Consider the following 17,709-nt stretch of genomic DNA (forward strand, 5'->3'; position numbering starts at 1 on the left):
CCGGTCTCTAGCCTAGTTTATAGGTGAAGAGCACCAGAAATTTTTTGTGATCAAAGGGACTGATTGTTGTCATTAAGTGATGTATCATCTTATGGACTTTCGAAGACTAGATCAATAATAGATTTCTTAATTCAGGTCTCCAGGTTCAAGTTAGATAGTTGGATTAGGTCATACACATTGGCTTCGGATAGAATTCAAGGTTTAACTTATCCTTGCGATAAGATGAACACCGCAAGTCTAGCTACCAGTTTAGATCACGGGTCGGAGTCACAACCTTACCATAAATAATCAAGGGTCAATCCAAGGTGGATTGACTTTGGACCCTACAGATGTGATGTGGATCGTCCTGGCTCAATTTCAGATGGTTAAAGCCATTAGGGTCTAGGGCGGATTGAACAAACTCTTAAGGGTTCATCATTGCCATGACCCACATGAATTGGTTAAGATGGACTGATCGTGAATCGCCGAATGATGACATGTAGGTAAGTTACGTGCATTTCCAAACACGTGTAAACTGATTTAGATTTTCATGGTAACACCCGAGTACTGGAAAGTATGGGGTGTTACATTACGTCTATGAATATATGATGACTATCTGAAGTGGGATTCTCAATATGATACTTGCGTGTAGAATAGTAATATGACGTGTATCCCTATAGTATTGACTCATGAGAATATAGTAAGTAGTAAAATGAATTTTGAAATAGGAGAAAGGGTGTAATCAATTAAATTGCAAAAATTAAAGGAAGGATCATCACCTCTAGTAGTTTGGCTATCCACTGCCAGAATAAATGCCCGGAGAAACGTCTTAAGGTAAATTCTATCCTAATTCATAAAACTTGAGTGGTTAGGGTTAAAACTTGACTTATAATATTATTGGATTTGGTTAACTTTAGTGAACCCAGTGGAACCCTTAATGAAATTAAGGTTTCCTCATGAGTTTTTAACTTAGAATTTCTTTTTAAGATTATAGGTTTGTCGATTACTTTATCGATTTAATCTGACATGGTGGCGTTCACTTCCTCCGTTGCTGAAGGAGTAAGAGGAGAAAAAGAAGAGGGAGGGGAAAGGAAACAAAAAGGAAAGGAAAAGATAATGGCTGCTTGAACCTGTGTTGTCCCTCGTCAGGCGATCGGACGGTCTTCCGGCGCCCGTTCCTCTTTCTTCCTTCTTTTCTCTCTCACTCATCTCTCTGTCTCTCTCTCTCTCTCTCCCCCTCTCTCTTTCTTGTTGTGAGTATCCTCCAGCATCATGGGAGGATTTATACACAGCTGAGTGATTCCAAATCTTTCGTGCATAGGCCTTACACTGCTTGCCTCACATTGCCCATCTGCACGGAAATAGAGTATTGCGGTTGTGATCTACGTTTTCTTTTGTTTTAGTTTTCTTTCAAGTTTTCTTTATCTTTTCTATTTTTCTTTTTCTGGGGATCGAATCAGGTGTCGGACCATCATCTGGACATCTTAGATTTCCTAATGGTGTAAGTTTTCATCATTTAAACCGGTCGGTTTGTGCGTGGGGTATGGTGAATTGAAGTCCAGCCCCCATTCTCTTGAAGTGGTGTTTCCGGATAGTTTTAGTATCCTCATCCGACGTGTCCTAGACCGTTGGATTAATGTTTGGTGTGAGATTTTCAGGCCTGATGCAAACTTAGAATTTCTCTGCATAGTGTGAAAGCTGGTCGAATGGCGTGGCATTGTTTGTCTTTGGTTTCTTTCCTTTGTAAGGTCTGCCTTGGTTGAAATCTAGAGTGGGGCCGATGGATGGTCCTAATTCCCTTTCTTTCCATGATGGTGGCCCACATCCAGTTCTGCCGGAGGTGTTTAGTTTAAATAGTTGCAAGTGGGAAAGATGGAGAAGAGGATGCTTCTCTTCAAGATTTAGTTGGGTCAAACGGGGTTTGACCGGCTATATCTTATGATACTTCGCAACTGCACATGCTTTGTGCACGTGTCCCTTCGTACAGCGCCTTTGGGGTGTTTTTTGGTTAATCCGCTCTGTCCACTTTGTTATGCCACAAACTCAAAAATCGGGCTCACAAAATTTTCGATCACCGAATCTGGTACTGACAGCTTCCGTAGTACCCCATTCTCGGCTCCCAGTGCCTATATGCCAGATTCCAATCTTGGGATCCTACAAGGAGAATTTTCTAAAGTACATTTAACTCGTAATAAGCATAACAACAAGTTTACCCAAATCACAAAGGCAACATCATCATCTCATATCCAATAATATAAATATTTTAATACAATAATATAAACATTTTAATATAATGTCGAAAGAGAAATACATATATCAAAAATCAAAGCTCTAGAAGACTGTTGCATGCTCCAAGCTCAATGCACTATAACCTAACGTCACCTACATGGATCTATCGTGCATAAGCTTATACAAAGGTTAGAGGGTAGTGTAAGTGTGTGCACAAGATAGGTGTCAAGTATTCAATACAATGCCATAATCATACAATGTCAGAAATACTATTAAGATCATGAATCATACGATATCAGAGTAAGCGGAAACATACGGGTAAGTCCATGAGTCATACAATATCAGAGTACGCAATGTAGATCATAATGATCCCAAATATCAGATACCGAGTCCACTGATACCATCAAACTTAATCAGGTTATGCAATCAGAAGCACAGTAAACCACATGCTATGTGATGAGGATGTAACGCAATATGCGATGTAAATAAAATGACTAAGTTGGAGTGTGAAGTTGAGATGATAGTATGTAGTATCGTAGGTTATGGGGTCCACCATAAGGGACTTCTATCCAAACCAGTCCCATACATAAATTTTGATAGTCAAACTCAATGTGGTAAACTCTTGATCTCATGTTAGTCGCGCACCCCAACCGAAATCTTGGCCATTGCGAAGGTACACATAATAAATAGTTGTGCACTACTAGCCCCAGTGGATAGTGAATGAATGAATGAATGAGTATGCAACTCCTACTCAATAAGTCCACATATCATCACCGTACATCTCTGGGATCATCACCGAGGTCTAGTACACTTTACATGCAATCGCCGCCCACTGGACGTACAACCATGCAAGTGGAAGAACCTCACTATCCGCCTGGCTAGTAGTCAGCCAATATACACCTGGCACATCGATAGCAGACTCATTTATGAGTACGTCAAACTTAGTCCAGCTATGCCCACTAACCTTAGGCGGGTAAGGCCACAACCCCTTCCTAACTGACCATGACATAGTGGGAGATGTGGCCTACTGGTATTCGACACTCGGGCACTCATGTATCCACTTGGTCTCGACGTTGGGGCGTCTTCTAGCCACGAAGGTTTAGAGATTTTCACACAAGGACATCTATGGCACCCTGATGCTAGTAATAGATTTTTGATGTCCCATCTGCCATTCACGACATGCCTGTGGAGGCTACGGTGCTGATGTCTCTAGGGCGTACAGTAATCACAACACACAATGCAAGATGCATGAATCATACAATCCAGTCATGCATCAATCCTGCATATACCGTGCGCTCAGGTGAGATAATCTCTGCCTATCAGGAAGTCTCATAACAACCTGCCCAATGACATATGCAAGGGTCAGCCCCATCTCATAACAAATATGTAGATGATGCATATGGGCATGTATCATGATGTTATGCTGTCACATACTCATAATCGGTATCAATAACCGGCCTCAACAATTAGCTTTGATATCCAGCCTCGATAATCGGCCTCGTATCCGGCCTCGACAAGCGACCTCAATAATCGGCCTCAGCAATCAGTCTCAATAATTGACCTTGATATTTGTCCTCGATAATTGACCTCGACGATTGGCCTTGACAATTGAAATCGGTGAGAATGGGCCTAACAATGCCTAAGGGAAGGTCATAGTGTGGACATTCAACCATCATTGCCCATCAATGTGGTTGGCCCACATAGAGCCAAGTGTATAGTGGGCCCATGGCCTCACACAAGGGCTTAATATATAACACCATGGGCCTCGTATACATCACATCGGGCCCACTCATGGGCCTCATATACATCATTTTGGGCCTCAACATATGGGCCAAATATACATCACAATGGGCCTCTCACACGGGCCTAATATACATCACAATAGTCCTCACTAAATGGGCCACAAATACATCACAATAAGGTGGGCCCTGCAAATCCCAAATGGGCCTCAAATACATCGCAATGGGCCACTTCCATAGGCCTCAAATATATCCCAATGGGCTACATAAGTGGACAACATAGATGAAACACATACAACATGGTGGGCCCTGCGTTCACACAGCAGGTGGGCATCACATTGGGCCTATCACACTGGGCCTCATCACATAGGCCTCAAAATATGTCAGCCCATGTTCCAACCAAAATGGATGGCAGCATATATGTACATCAAGGTGGCCCTGCACAATGGGCCTAAGATGGATGACCTGAATACAATATATACATCATGGTGGGCTTGAAAATTCACGATCGGCAAGGATAAAACATACATATCATGATGGGCCTAATGGATAGCCCAAGGCCCTAAAATGGATGAACAGTATGTATATAACACATATGTTAGGACCCTATGTAACACACCATCTAGCGATGGACGATGTGGATATATAATATATAAATCAAGATGGGTCCCATCCCACATGTGCAGAACGTGCAGGTGAGCCCCATGAGCTACCAGGTGAATTGACGGGGTGGAGAAACGCATACATAATGGTGGAATCCCACCGTCCAGTAGATTGGACGGTGGGGATATACAATACATGCATCCATGTGAGGTCCATGTCCCTAGATGGTGGTGACCCCACATGTGCAGAGTGGGTCCCACCGTCCCAGAGACGAACAACATAGATTAAACCATACATCAAGATGGCTACTCAAAGCTCCTGCCCGTCCCAGCTAAATGGATGGACGGTGTAGATAAGACCATACATCACAGTGGGTATCCATTGTCCAGATTGTTGGACGGTGTGGATAAAACATGTACGTCTGGTGGGTCCCATCTGGATGGATGTACCGCGTGGATGTGATCCACACATCAGCTGGGTCTCACAAACCTTGCTGACGTCAATACAATAGCTATATAGTTGTTGTATGACACAACAAGAGTCCTCAATTAGCGTAGGTGGGTCCCACGTGGGGCCCACCATAATATTATGTAATATATTATTATTATTATTATTATATAAGACTCGATAGCTATTAGACGTCAGTCCAGCAGCAAGTCGATCTGCTAGACTTGGGCCGTTGGATCTGCCCATCTGGGCTTTGATCTCGGGGGTGTGGATGTACTACATACGTACATAGCAGGGCAGGGTCCACATTTGTGTGGCCTACCGGTGTTGAATTAAACTAATATTTGTGCTTTTCTCCATCATTCGGGCCTGCCCAAAATCATCTAGCAGGTGGACAGTAAGGTGGTTGCCACTTATGAATGGTGTGGATCTACTCAATTCATCAAGGTGGGCCATACATCAAAGAGAGAGAGAGAGAGACACGTGAGATGGGAGGGACCCCGGCACTATGGGCCCCTCCTTGCTTACAATACATACATCAAATGGGTCACATCATAAGTGGGCCCTCAAATCATGAAATCAACATTAGAAACCTAAAGATCACCCACTGATTTCGCTTCTTCTTAGCTCCTTGGACTCCTAGGCTCCTTAGCTCGCTCTTTGATGGTGGATGATGAAGATTGGAGGGTGGAGATGAGAGATGAGAGAGGTAAGAAGTAAGCCACACCTAGCTCTTTCCCTTGGACGTTTCCTCACTTGGTGCTTGGAATGGAGTGAGAAATGAGAGAGAGAGAGAGAGGAGTGGTGATGGATGGAGTGATGTGATGAGAGGTATGGGTGGAGTGAGAGAGAGTTGATTTGGGAATGGGAGAGAGATGGGCTAGGTAAGGCTGTGTACTTGACATTGAATGATGGATTGATGTGATGTGTTGTAGATATTTCCTCGGTATTCACAACGCGTGGCATTTTCATCGAGATAAATGCGGGCCCACAACTCCTAACCTAGGTATCGCATTAGTGCGCGAGACACGACGTTGGAACCGCGGTGATGGCGCAGTCGCAAGGGTACAAGTCTCGGATCTAGTCGACTCAAGATGACAACACGTGACTTAGAGTCGCGCAAATGCTGCTTACAGGTTGATGGTTGCCGGAATTCGACCGGGAGGACCGCGAAAGCCTATGGAATGGTAAGGTCTAGGATACAGGCCTTACACACTTGGTCTTATTGATGTACATGGGGCCTTTGGATTCCAACGTTAGGTTTGGCCTGACGTCTTAGTGGGTCATGCTTTAGTGCATCGGGTTCCTAATCCTGGATTCTCCCTAATCTGCTAGATAGACTTCTCTGGGTTGGGTTATTAACACCCATATTGGTTAATGATTCATTTTATGGTGACTATGACATTTATTCTTAGCTTTTTAATCTTATGGATAAAGGTTAATCGAATGGTCAGATTCTGTAAGGACGGGGAAGATATCTAAGTTGATTGAAGGTGTGTTTCCACCTTCCTAAGTTCTTATGGTTTGGTTACTAAAAGTTAGGGGCATTATACCTAATGGTTGGTGTCACGCCCCAAACTTGGAAACCAGGCTCACAAAATTTCTGATTGCCGAATCTGGTGCCGACAGCATCCGTAGTACCCCATTCTCGGCTCCTAGCGTCCATATGCCAGATTCCGATACTGGGATCCTACAAGGAGGATTTTCCAATATACATTTAACTTGTAATAAGCATAACCACAAGTATACCCAAATCACAAAGGCAACATCATCATCACATGTCCACTAATATAAACATTTGAATACAATGCTGAAAGGGAAATACATATATTAAAATTAAAGCTCTAGAAGTCCGTTGCATGCTCCAAGCTCAACGCTGCTGCAACCTAACGCCACTTGCACACATCTGTCGTGCATAAGCTTATAAAAAGTTTAGAGGGTGGTGAAAGTGTATGCACAAGGTAAGTGCCAAATATTCAATACAATGCCATAATCATACAATATCGAAAATACTGACAAGATCATGAATCATACGATATCAGCGTAAGCAAAAATACTGACAAGTCCATGAGTCATACAATATCAGAGTATATAATACAGATCAACTATGCAAATGAGGAGTCATAAAGATCCAAATATCCGATGCCGAGGATGTAATGCAATATACGGTGCGAATGGAATGACCGGGATGATATTACGTAGTATCACAGGCTATGGTGTCTACCACAAGGGACTTCTATCTAAACGAGTCTCATACCTAAATTTGGACAGTCAGGCTTAATGTGGTAAACTCCTGATCTCAGGTTAGTCGCGCGCCCTAACCGAAATCCTAGCCATTACGAAGGTACATGTAACAAATAATTGCGCACCACCAGCTCGAGTGGGCAGTGAATGAATGAATGAATGAGTAAAATGCTGAGTATGCAACTCCTGCTCCACAAATCGATACCGTACATCTATGGGATCATCATCGGGGTCTAATACACTCTACACCAGCTTGCCGCCCCATCAAGCACACAACTGGGTAAGTGGAAGAGATCTCACTATCCGCCTGCCAATATTGTGCCTGGTTCGTCGATAGCGGACCCATTCCTCAAGCTGGTTAGACTCAGCCTAACATTACCTACTCCCTCAGGCGGGTAAGGCCACACCCCCTCCCAATCGACCACAACACAGTGGGAGATGCGGCCTACTGGTATACGGCCCTCATGCACTCATATATATCCACTTGGTCTTGACGTTAGGGCGTCCTCTGGTACCAAGAGGGTTTAGGAATTTTCACCCAGGGCCATCTATGGTAACCTGATGCTAATAACATATTTTCGGTGTCCCATCTGGTCTTCCATGATATGACTGTGGAGGGTACGATCCTGATGTTGCTAGGGCGTATAGTAATCACAACACACAATGCAAGATGCATGAGTCATACAATCTAGTCATGCATCAATCCCGCGCATACCGTGTGCTCATGTGAGATAACCTCCGCCTATCAGGGAGTCTCATAACAACCTGTCCAATGACATATGCAATGGTCAACCACATCTCATAACAAACATGTAGATGATGCGCATGGGCATGTATCATGATGCTATGCTGTCACATACTCATAATTGGTTTGACAATCGACCTCCACAATGTGGACTTTTAAGCAACATTGCCCCCAAGGAATAACCCATATAGAGCCTAACATAGAGTGGACCTATGACCTCACACAAGGGCCAAATATACAACACCATGGGTCTCACTCAAAAGCTTAATACACATCACGATGGGCCTTTCACATGGGCCTAACATACATCATAATGGGCTCCATCGCCTAGCCCTCGAAGGCATCACAATGGGCCTCATCACATGGCCTCATATAGATCACATTGGGCTTTAAACACGGGCTGAATCACATCACAACGGGCCTTAAATACGGGCTGCATATACATCACATTAGGCCTCAAAACACGGGTCGAGTGCACATCACAATGGGCCTCAAATATGGGCCACATATACATCACATTGGGCCTCGACAATCGGAATTAGCCTCGATAATTGACCTCGACAATTGGCCCATACAAGGCCCCAATAATCGGAATCAGCCTCGACAATCAAAATCAGTATCGACAATCGAAATTTGTCTCAATAATCGGCCTCGACAATCGGAATCAGAATCGGCCTCATCAATCGGCCTCTACAATCGGAATCAGAATCAACCTCAATAATCGGCCTCAACAATCGGAATCGGCCTCGACAATCGGAATCGGCCTCAGCAATCGGAATCAACCTCGATAATCGGAATCAGAATCGGCCTCGACAATCGGAATTGGCATCGATAATCGAAATCAGAATCGTCCTTAACAATCGATCTCGACAATCGGAATCTTCCTCGACAATCGGAATCGAAATTGTCCTCAACAATCAGAATTAGCCTCGACAATCGGAATCGGAATCGGCCTCAACAATCGAAATCAGAATCGGTCTTAGCAATCAGCCTCGATAATCGGAATCGGCCTCGACAATTAGAATAGGCCTCGATAATCGGCCTATCAAAGGGCCTAAGGGAAGGTCACAATATGAACATTTACCAATCATCTCCCATCAATGTGGATATTTAACCATCATTGCTCCCAAGGAGTGACCTTCATAGGGCCAAATATATATAGTGGGCCCATGGCCTCACACAACGGCCTAATATACATCGTAATGGGACTCAAATATACATCATAGGTGGGCCTTGCTAAATGGGCTATAAATACATCTCAATAGGTCGCATCACATGGACCTCATATATATCATAATGGGCCACATCATATGTGTCACACCAATGGGCCTCATATACAATAAGTGGGCCGCATCAATGGGTCGCACCAATGGGCCTCATATACATCACATTGGGCCTCATATCTTGGGCTCCATATACATCAAGTGGGCCGCATTACATGGGCCACACACACATCACATTGGGCCTTGCATATGGGCTAAAAATATATCACAATGGGCCACGTCATATGGGCCGAAAATACATCACAATGGGCTGCATCCATGGGCTTTAAATACACAATAGGTGAGCCCTACACATGGGCCTCAAATACATAGCAACGGGCCCCATTTCATGGGTTTGTTATATATCACAATGGGCCGTAATGGGCCCAATACACATCACAATGGGCCACATGACATGGGCCCAATATACATTACAATGGGCCTCAAATACATCAATGTGGGGCCCACTGTCCAGGCAATAGATGGCGTGGATGAAACACTTACATCATGGCCGGTCCCATGATTTGGACAGCATGGATGAAATCATAAATACCTGGTGGGCCTCATAATGGGCCTCATCGCCCCATAGTCGGGCTTTCTCACAACATCACAGTGGGCCCAAAAGATTACAATTAGAGACACTAGCCCCACTGCTTCCTGTGCTGTGGATCAACTGAGATTTGGATCCCTCTCGTTTCCAGGCCTATGGCCTATAATGATATGGAAAATTGGATGGACAATCTGGATATACTTTACATGCATCATGGTGGGACGTCCATGTCTCAGCTAGATGGTGGAGGTTCCACACGTGCAGAGTGGTCCCACTGTCCAGCAATTGGACAGACGGTTGGGATATCACGGATACCTCATGACAGGGCCCACAACCCTGCTGACGTCAATATAGTCAGCAATATACCTGATGAGGGTACTCCAGCCAGTCCGTTTCCAGCAAGGTGCGGCCCACCATAACATTTATTTTCCATCCAATCTATTGATAAGGTCACACAGACCTAAATAAAATAAATAAATAAATTTCATATTTATCTAAAACTTCTAGGACCCAAAGAAGCTTCAATGATAGACGTTCAATCCAACATTGTTTCCTGTAGTGTGGACCACCTGGGCTCTGTGTATGGCTGATTTTTGGGGTGCCCCACTATTTAAAGGGGCCCCATTATAATACACAGTATTGATGTTCAACATATATCACGGTGGGGACCATGGCTGGGACCCACGGTCCTTGCCTTTACGTGAAGCAGCAGGACGCTGCTGCAGCGTCCTCTGGATGGTAGCAACAGCAGCGACCGCTGAGTATTATTATTTATTTATTTATTTACTTTTTTCTTCATGCAGTTTTTCCTATGTGGGGCCCACATCAAGAGGATCTAGTCCATCCGTTGGATTCCCAACTCGAGACAGGTCTAACAAGCCCAATATATAATATGTTTTGAAGCAAAGAAACATCGTAGCGGGCCCTAACAATTTAACACTATTAAAATAATGTTTTTGATAGTATGGCCTACCAAGGATTTGGATTGGTTCCATTTTTTGTCTCAACGCCTAAAATGAGCTGGGAAATTGGATGGATGGTTTGGATCAAATACATACATCAAGGTGGGGTCCACATGAGTGGCCCACCAAAATTTTTGGATCAAGCTGATATTTCCCTTTCTCCCTCTAGCAACGCCTGCTGCTGGGTGATGAATATACAACATGTATAATAAGTGGGCTCCACTGTCCCTTACTAGATGGTTGATAGCATGGATAAAACATATATATCAGGTGGGGTCCACGTCAGTGTGGCCCACCCATTTTTTATCAAGGCTTATATTCGTGATTTCCCCCTATCCATGCCTGTCCCCAAATGGACAGCAAGGTGGGCTCCACCAGCTAGATAGACAGCTTAGATAAAATGCATCAAGGTGGGCGTGATGGCCCTGGATGGTCTGGATGTGCTGTGCACATCAGGTGGGCCACTCATCATAAAAAAAATAGAGAGAGAGGGAGAGAGAGAGAAAATGGTTGTGGGAGGGGCCCCACCACTATAGGCGCCTCATGCATTGCATCACATGTATGCCATTAAGGTGGGACATTAGCCATACCTAGGGACCAAGATGGGATCTTCACCATTGATTGGTGGGTCCCAGTTACCCTATTCAAGAAAATGAAAGGATCCACCTAAAGAACACCCACTATTTGCTTCATCTTGGATTCTCCTAATCTTTAGCTCCAATGGAACATTATTCAACGGTTGAGATTGATCATAGAGGGTGGGATTGGATGGTAGGAAGGTGGGCCACACCTATCTCTCTCATGGAGCTTGGACGTCCACCCTTGGGAGTTGGAGAGTGAAGTTAGAAATGAGAGAGAGAGAGAGAGAGAGAGAGAGAGAGAGAGAGAGAAGTGATGGATGGATGAAGTGGGTGTTGTAAGAAATGGGAATGGGAAGTATGGGTTGGTTTAAAGGTGGAATGGGTGGGGAGAGAGACTGTTAACATGGGAAAACGAGGGGATATGTGCATGTACTTGGGATAGAGTGAGGTGGCATTAGGGTATAGAGGGTGTACTTGATTGATGTGATGGGTCGTAGAGATTCTCTCAAAATTCGCAACGCGCAGAGTTTCTTCGGAATGAACGTAGGCCCATATCTCCTAGCTTGGGTATCTGATCGGCGCATGAAACACGGCATTGGACCCGCGGCGACGGTGTGGTTGCTAGGGTACAAGTTTCGAGTCAAGCCAACTCTAATATATAGGACACGGCTTAGGATCGTATGCAAACGCTGATAACAAATTGCAGGTCACCGGAATTCAACCGGGAGGACCACGGAAGCCTACAGAATGGTACGGGCTAGGATACGGGTCTCACAGCTCTCCCCACCTAAAAATATTTCATCCTCGAAATTTATAGAACAGACCAGGGAAGAGGTAACATCATCAAGTATATATGTCAAGGCTCAATTAATCTACAAAAGGATGAAGAAAGCACTCTCTAATCTCAGCCTTACGCTCCCAAGACGCCTCCTTAATAGAATGTTGAACCATACTAATCCTCGAATCCCGGATCAGAAATGATAGAAACGAGAATGTTATGCAGCCTCATAATCTCAATGGTAAAGAGCTATATCAAAAAATCTCTAAGTTATTCTAACTCGAGAATCTAACCATCCTAAGTTCTCAACAATCATTGAGTGCCGGGTAGCTATCAGCAAATATGTGATGTTATCTTCAGGTGTTCCCAAGTTATGCTCTGATACCAACTTCTATCACACCCCAAACTATGAAACCGGACTCACAAAATTCCAAATCGCCAAATCCGTTGCCGATAGCCTCCGTAGTACCCCATTCTTGGCTCCTAGTGTCCATACACCAGATTCCGATCTTGGCTATAAGGAGGATTTTTCAATGTACATTTAACTCGTAATAAGCATAACCAAAAGTATACCCAAATCATAAAGGCAACATCATCACCACATATCCACTAATATAAACATTTGAATACAATGCTGAAAGAGAAATACACATGTCAAAACTAGAGCTCCAGAAGTTCGTTGCACTCTCGAAGCTCAACGCTGCTACAACCTAATGCCACCTGCACGCATCTATCATGCATAAGCTTATAAAAAACTTAGAGGGTGGTGAAAGTGTATGCACAGGGTATGTGTCAAGTATTCAATATAATGACATAATCATACAATATCAAAAATATTGACAAGATCATGAATCATACGATATCAGAGTAAGCAAAAATACTAACAAGTCCATGAGTCATACAATATCAGAGTACATAATACAGATTAGCTATGCAAATGAGGAGTCATAAAGAGCCAAATATCCGATGCCAAGGATGTAATGTAATATGCGGTGCGAATGAAATGACCATGCTTGAGTGTGATGTCGGGATGATAGTACGTAGTATCGCAGGATATGGGGTCCACTACAAGGGACTTCTATCCAAACCAGTCCCATACTTAAATTTGTATAGTTAGGCTCAGTATGGTAAACTCCTGATCTCAAGTTAATCGCGCGCCCTAACTGAAATCCCGACTATTACGAAGGTATATGTAACAAATAGTTGGGCACCAACAGCCCGAGTGGGCAGTGAATGAATTGATGAATGAGTAAAATGCTGGGTATACAACTCATGCTCTATAAATCGGTATGTACATTTCTGGGATTATCACCAGGGTCTAATACACTCTACACCAGCTTGTCGCCCCTGTTCACTCCCCAAGTATAGGGTTGTGATGTAGTAATAAACTCGGTAAGACCAAGGTCGAATCCACAGGGACTGAAACTTGTACGTGATCTGAAACTAACTAGATATAGAACTAGCAAAAAGATGTAATCTAAATCCAATAGAATTTAAGGAATAATTGAGGAATAATTATCTAAAACTTAGGGAATTCAGAGGAAGGAAACTAGGGATTCAGAGGATCCACTTGTAGAGATCAGGGAGATCTTATGCCTGCATCAAGAATTATTGAATTTAAACTAGACTTCCTTTGATATAGTTTTCAAGAGGTGAAAGGTGTATGAATTAGAATGGATTCCATCACCAAGCCATGCCCAGGAGACAAAGTAAACAACAGAATTAAACTAATTACCAACTAACCAACAATGTATGAGGATCAGGAAGGGTACTGTCATCCTACCATGCCCATGGGACAATGATGAACAACAGGGGTTCCTGACTTCATAAACTTAAAAAGGGAAAAGAAATACTCAAAGCCATTGCAAACCCATTGTAATTTCAGTCACAACAGACCATAAAAGACTAAGAAAAATATTCCTTTAATAATCAACTATATCAACTTCAGTTTAGAAATTTAAATTAAAGGCATAAAGTAGGTTCTCCCATCTCGCTACAGGCTTCACCTCTTAGCCCTAGCTAAGGGGTTTAGCCACTCATGAATGGGCTAAATAAAACAACAAAATAAAAAATAAAAAGGAAAGAGAGAAGAACAAGAAGGAAAGGGAGAAAACCAGCTCCACGTTCAATCTTTCCTGCTACATCCCACGGCCTCCACCTTCCAATCTCCTCAAAACCGAGCCTCACGTTCCCCCCTTTCTTCCCGTTTCTTCCTGACGTGCAGCAGCAACTGACCTCCCTTTCTCCCTGCTGCCGTCCGCATGCTGCCAGCAGCCAACCTTCACACTGCCTCTCTTTCTCCCTGCTGGCGTTCAAGCCTTAGATCCCTGCCATCCTTCCTTTTATAGAGGAGCAAAAATCAATCCAGAGTCCCAGACTGACTCTCTTTTTCGCTGAAGAAAACAGCCGCACTCCGTTTTTTTGTGTCCGACTTGGAGAATACACCCGGCGTTTCAATTAAATTTGGGAGAAAAGAACCTCCCGTCTTCGAAATCTGCTTCTTGGTGAGGAAAAGAACTCCTTGCTTGGAATTTTGGACGGTCTGGATCACTGATCCGACCCTGATAATGATCACAGAACGGACCACCGTGGCCGGTTTTCACGGACGCGCGTCCCTGCGTAAACAGGGTATGCTGCGACGATCGGTGGGCCCCACAGTATGGTTTTTAGAGAAATCCACCCCGTTCATTGGGTTCCTGGCGAAAAAACAGGCTGGAAGGAGTGGTTTTGGTCAGGTTTTAGTGTGGCCCACTGTATTTTCTCCCTACCGTCCGTCCTGCGTTTGGACGGTTAAAATCCGATCCACGCTTTCTTCTATAATTCCTCCACCTAGGAGAGGGTCAAGCCACCCCTCTAGGACACATTGGACGGTCCAGATCATGAAAAAAGATGATGGATGGGGCTCACTGTCAAAACCCAATCACAAGCACCTACGTCATTGGACGTTTTTTCACTATTTGCATGTTTTGTACAAAAAATTGGTGGGGCCCACTTATGATGACATTCTTGGAGATCCACTCCCTCCATCAGCTCCTGTACATAGTGTTAGCCCATGGCTTCCAGTTTAAAGTAGATCTGACTTCAGGGTGGGCTACACGCTTAACCAATGTATGGACAACATTCACCGTTAAAAAAAATAATGGGCTTCACGTAAGCCATGCATGGCACATCTATTTACAGATTTGCCATTCTGTTTTGTTATATCTTCTGCCGTCAGTATCTCCTGATTACACTGTCCAAACGCATTGAAATTTGGCGGATATCCATCGTTTTTCATCTTCTTTCCATCAGTTCAGTTTGGGTCCAGATCTCCCAAGGATGTCCAAGATGCTTTCTTAATGGTTATTATCCTCTGATCTCTCTGTTGGGCCACTTCCACAAGGATCTAATGGCTGAAATTTGACGTGTACGGTTAATTTATGGTCCTCAGGCCATGTATGAAGTTTCAAGCCGAGTGGATGGTGGAAACCCTGTGATCTTACATTCTGACTAACTTTCAGGCCACTTAAGCTTCAGTTTATCAATTTTCTCGAATCTCTGGTGTGTATATCCATCGATCTCGGTCCCTTGGAGTCCATTCCTTGCTCTGGTGACTTTGGAGCATTAAATCCATGCTTTTAATACTCTTTTTCAATCAAAGCTCCTTATTACATCCTGCAACAAAAACACGATTAAATTATAATATTAGGCATTATCGTGTACGTAAAATCAGGCAGTAATCGGGGTCTAATATGCAATATTCGACCCTCAACAGCCCCATCAAGCATACAACTGGGTAAGTGGAAGAGACCTTACTATCCGCTTGCCAATATCAAGCCTGACTCGTCGATAGCGGACCCATCCTCAAGTTGGTCAGACTCAGCGTAGCATTGCCTACTCTCTTAGGCGGGTAAGGCCACACCCCCTCTCAACCAACCACGACACAGTGGGAGACGTGGCCTACTGACATACGACCCTTATGCAATCATATACATCCACTCTGTCTTGACATTAGGGCGTCCTCTAGTACCAAGAGGGTTTAAGGATTTTCACTAAGGGCCATCTGTGGCAGCCCGATGCTAATAACATAGTTCCGGTGTTCCATCTGTCGTTAGGCCGTACAGTAATCACAACACACAATGCAAGATGCATGAGTCATACAATCCGGTCATGCATCAATCCTGCGTATACCGTGCGCTCATGTGAGATAACCTCCGCCTATCAAGGAGTCTTATAACAACCTGCCCAATGACATATGTAATGGTCAACCACAACTCATAACAAACATGTAGATAGTGTGTATGGGCATGTATCATGATGCTATATTATCACATACTCATAATCGGTATCAATAACCGACATCAACAATCGACCTCGACAATGTGGACATTTAACCAACATTGCCCCCAAGGAATGGCCCACATAGAGCCTAACATATAGTGGACCTATGGCCTCACACAAGGGCCAAATATACAACACCATCGGCCTCACTCAAGAGCTTAATACACATTACGATGGGCCTTTCAAATGGGTCTAACATACATCACAATGGCCTCCATCGCCTGGCCCTCAAATGCATCATGATGGGCCTCATCACGTAGGCCTCATATACATCACATTGGGCCTTAAACACGGCCTGAATACACATCACAACGAGCCTCAAATATGAGCCGCATATACATCACATCGAGCCTCAAAATATGGGTCGAGTGCACATCACAATGGGCCTCAAATACGAGCCGCATATACATCACATTGGGCCTCGACAATCGGCCTCGATATCCGGCCTTGACAATTGGAATCAGCCTCGATAATTGACCTCGACAATCGGCCTCAACAATCAGAATTGATCTCGATAATCGGCCTCGACAATCAAAATCGGTATCGACAATCGGAATCGGCCTCAATAATCGGCTTCGACAATCGGAATCAGAATCGGCCTCGACAATTAAAATTGGAATCGACCTCAACAATTGGCCTCGGCAATTGGAATCGGCCTTGATAATCAGAATTGGAATTGGCCTTGATAATCGGAATCAGAATCGGCCCCAACAATCGGCCTGTACAATCTGAATCGGTATCGACAATCGGAATTGGCCTCGACAATCGGAATCATCCTCGACAATCGGAATCGACCTCGACAATCATAATTGGTATCGACAATAGGAATCAGCCTCAGTAATCAGAATCGGAATTACCCTCGACAATCGAAATCGTCCTCAACAATCGGCCTCAACAATCGGAATCAGAATTGCCATAAACAATTAGCCTCGATAGTCAGAATCGGCCTCGACAGTCAGAATTGGCCTCGACAATCCGAATCAGCTTCAATAATCGGCCAAACGAAGGGCCTAAGGGAAGGTCACAATGTGGACATTTAACCATCATCGCCCAACAATGTGGACATTTAACTAACATTGCTCCCAAGGAGTGACCTTCATAGGGCCAAATATATATAGTGGGCCCATGGCCTCGCACAAAGGCCTAATATACATCATAATGGGCCTCAAATATACATCACAGGTGGGCCTTGCTAAATGGGCTATAAATACATCACAATAGGCCGCATCACATGAACCTCATATATATCATAATGGGCCACATCATATGT

The sequence above is a fragment of the Magnolia sinica genome, chromosome 3 (genome assembly GCF_029962835.1).
Source record: "Magnolia sinica isolate HGM2019 chromosome 3, MsV1, whole genome shotgun sequence".
In the NCBI taxonomy this organism is placed as follows: domain Eukaryota; kingdom Viridiplantae; phylum Streptophyta; class Magnoliopsida; order Magnoliales; family Magnoliaceae; genus Magnolia; species Magnolia sinica.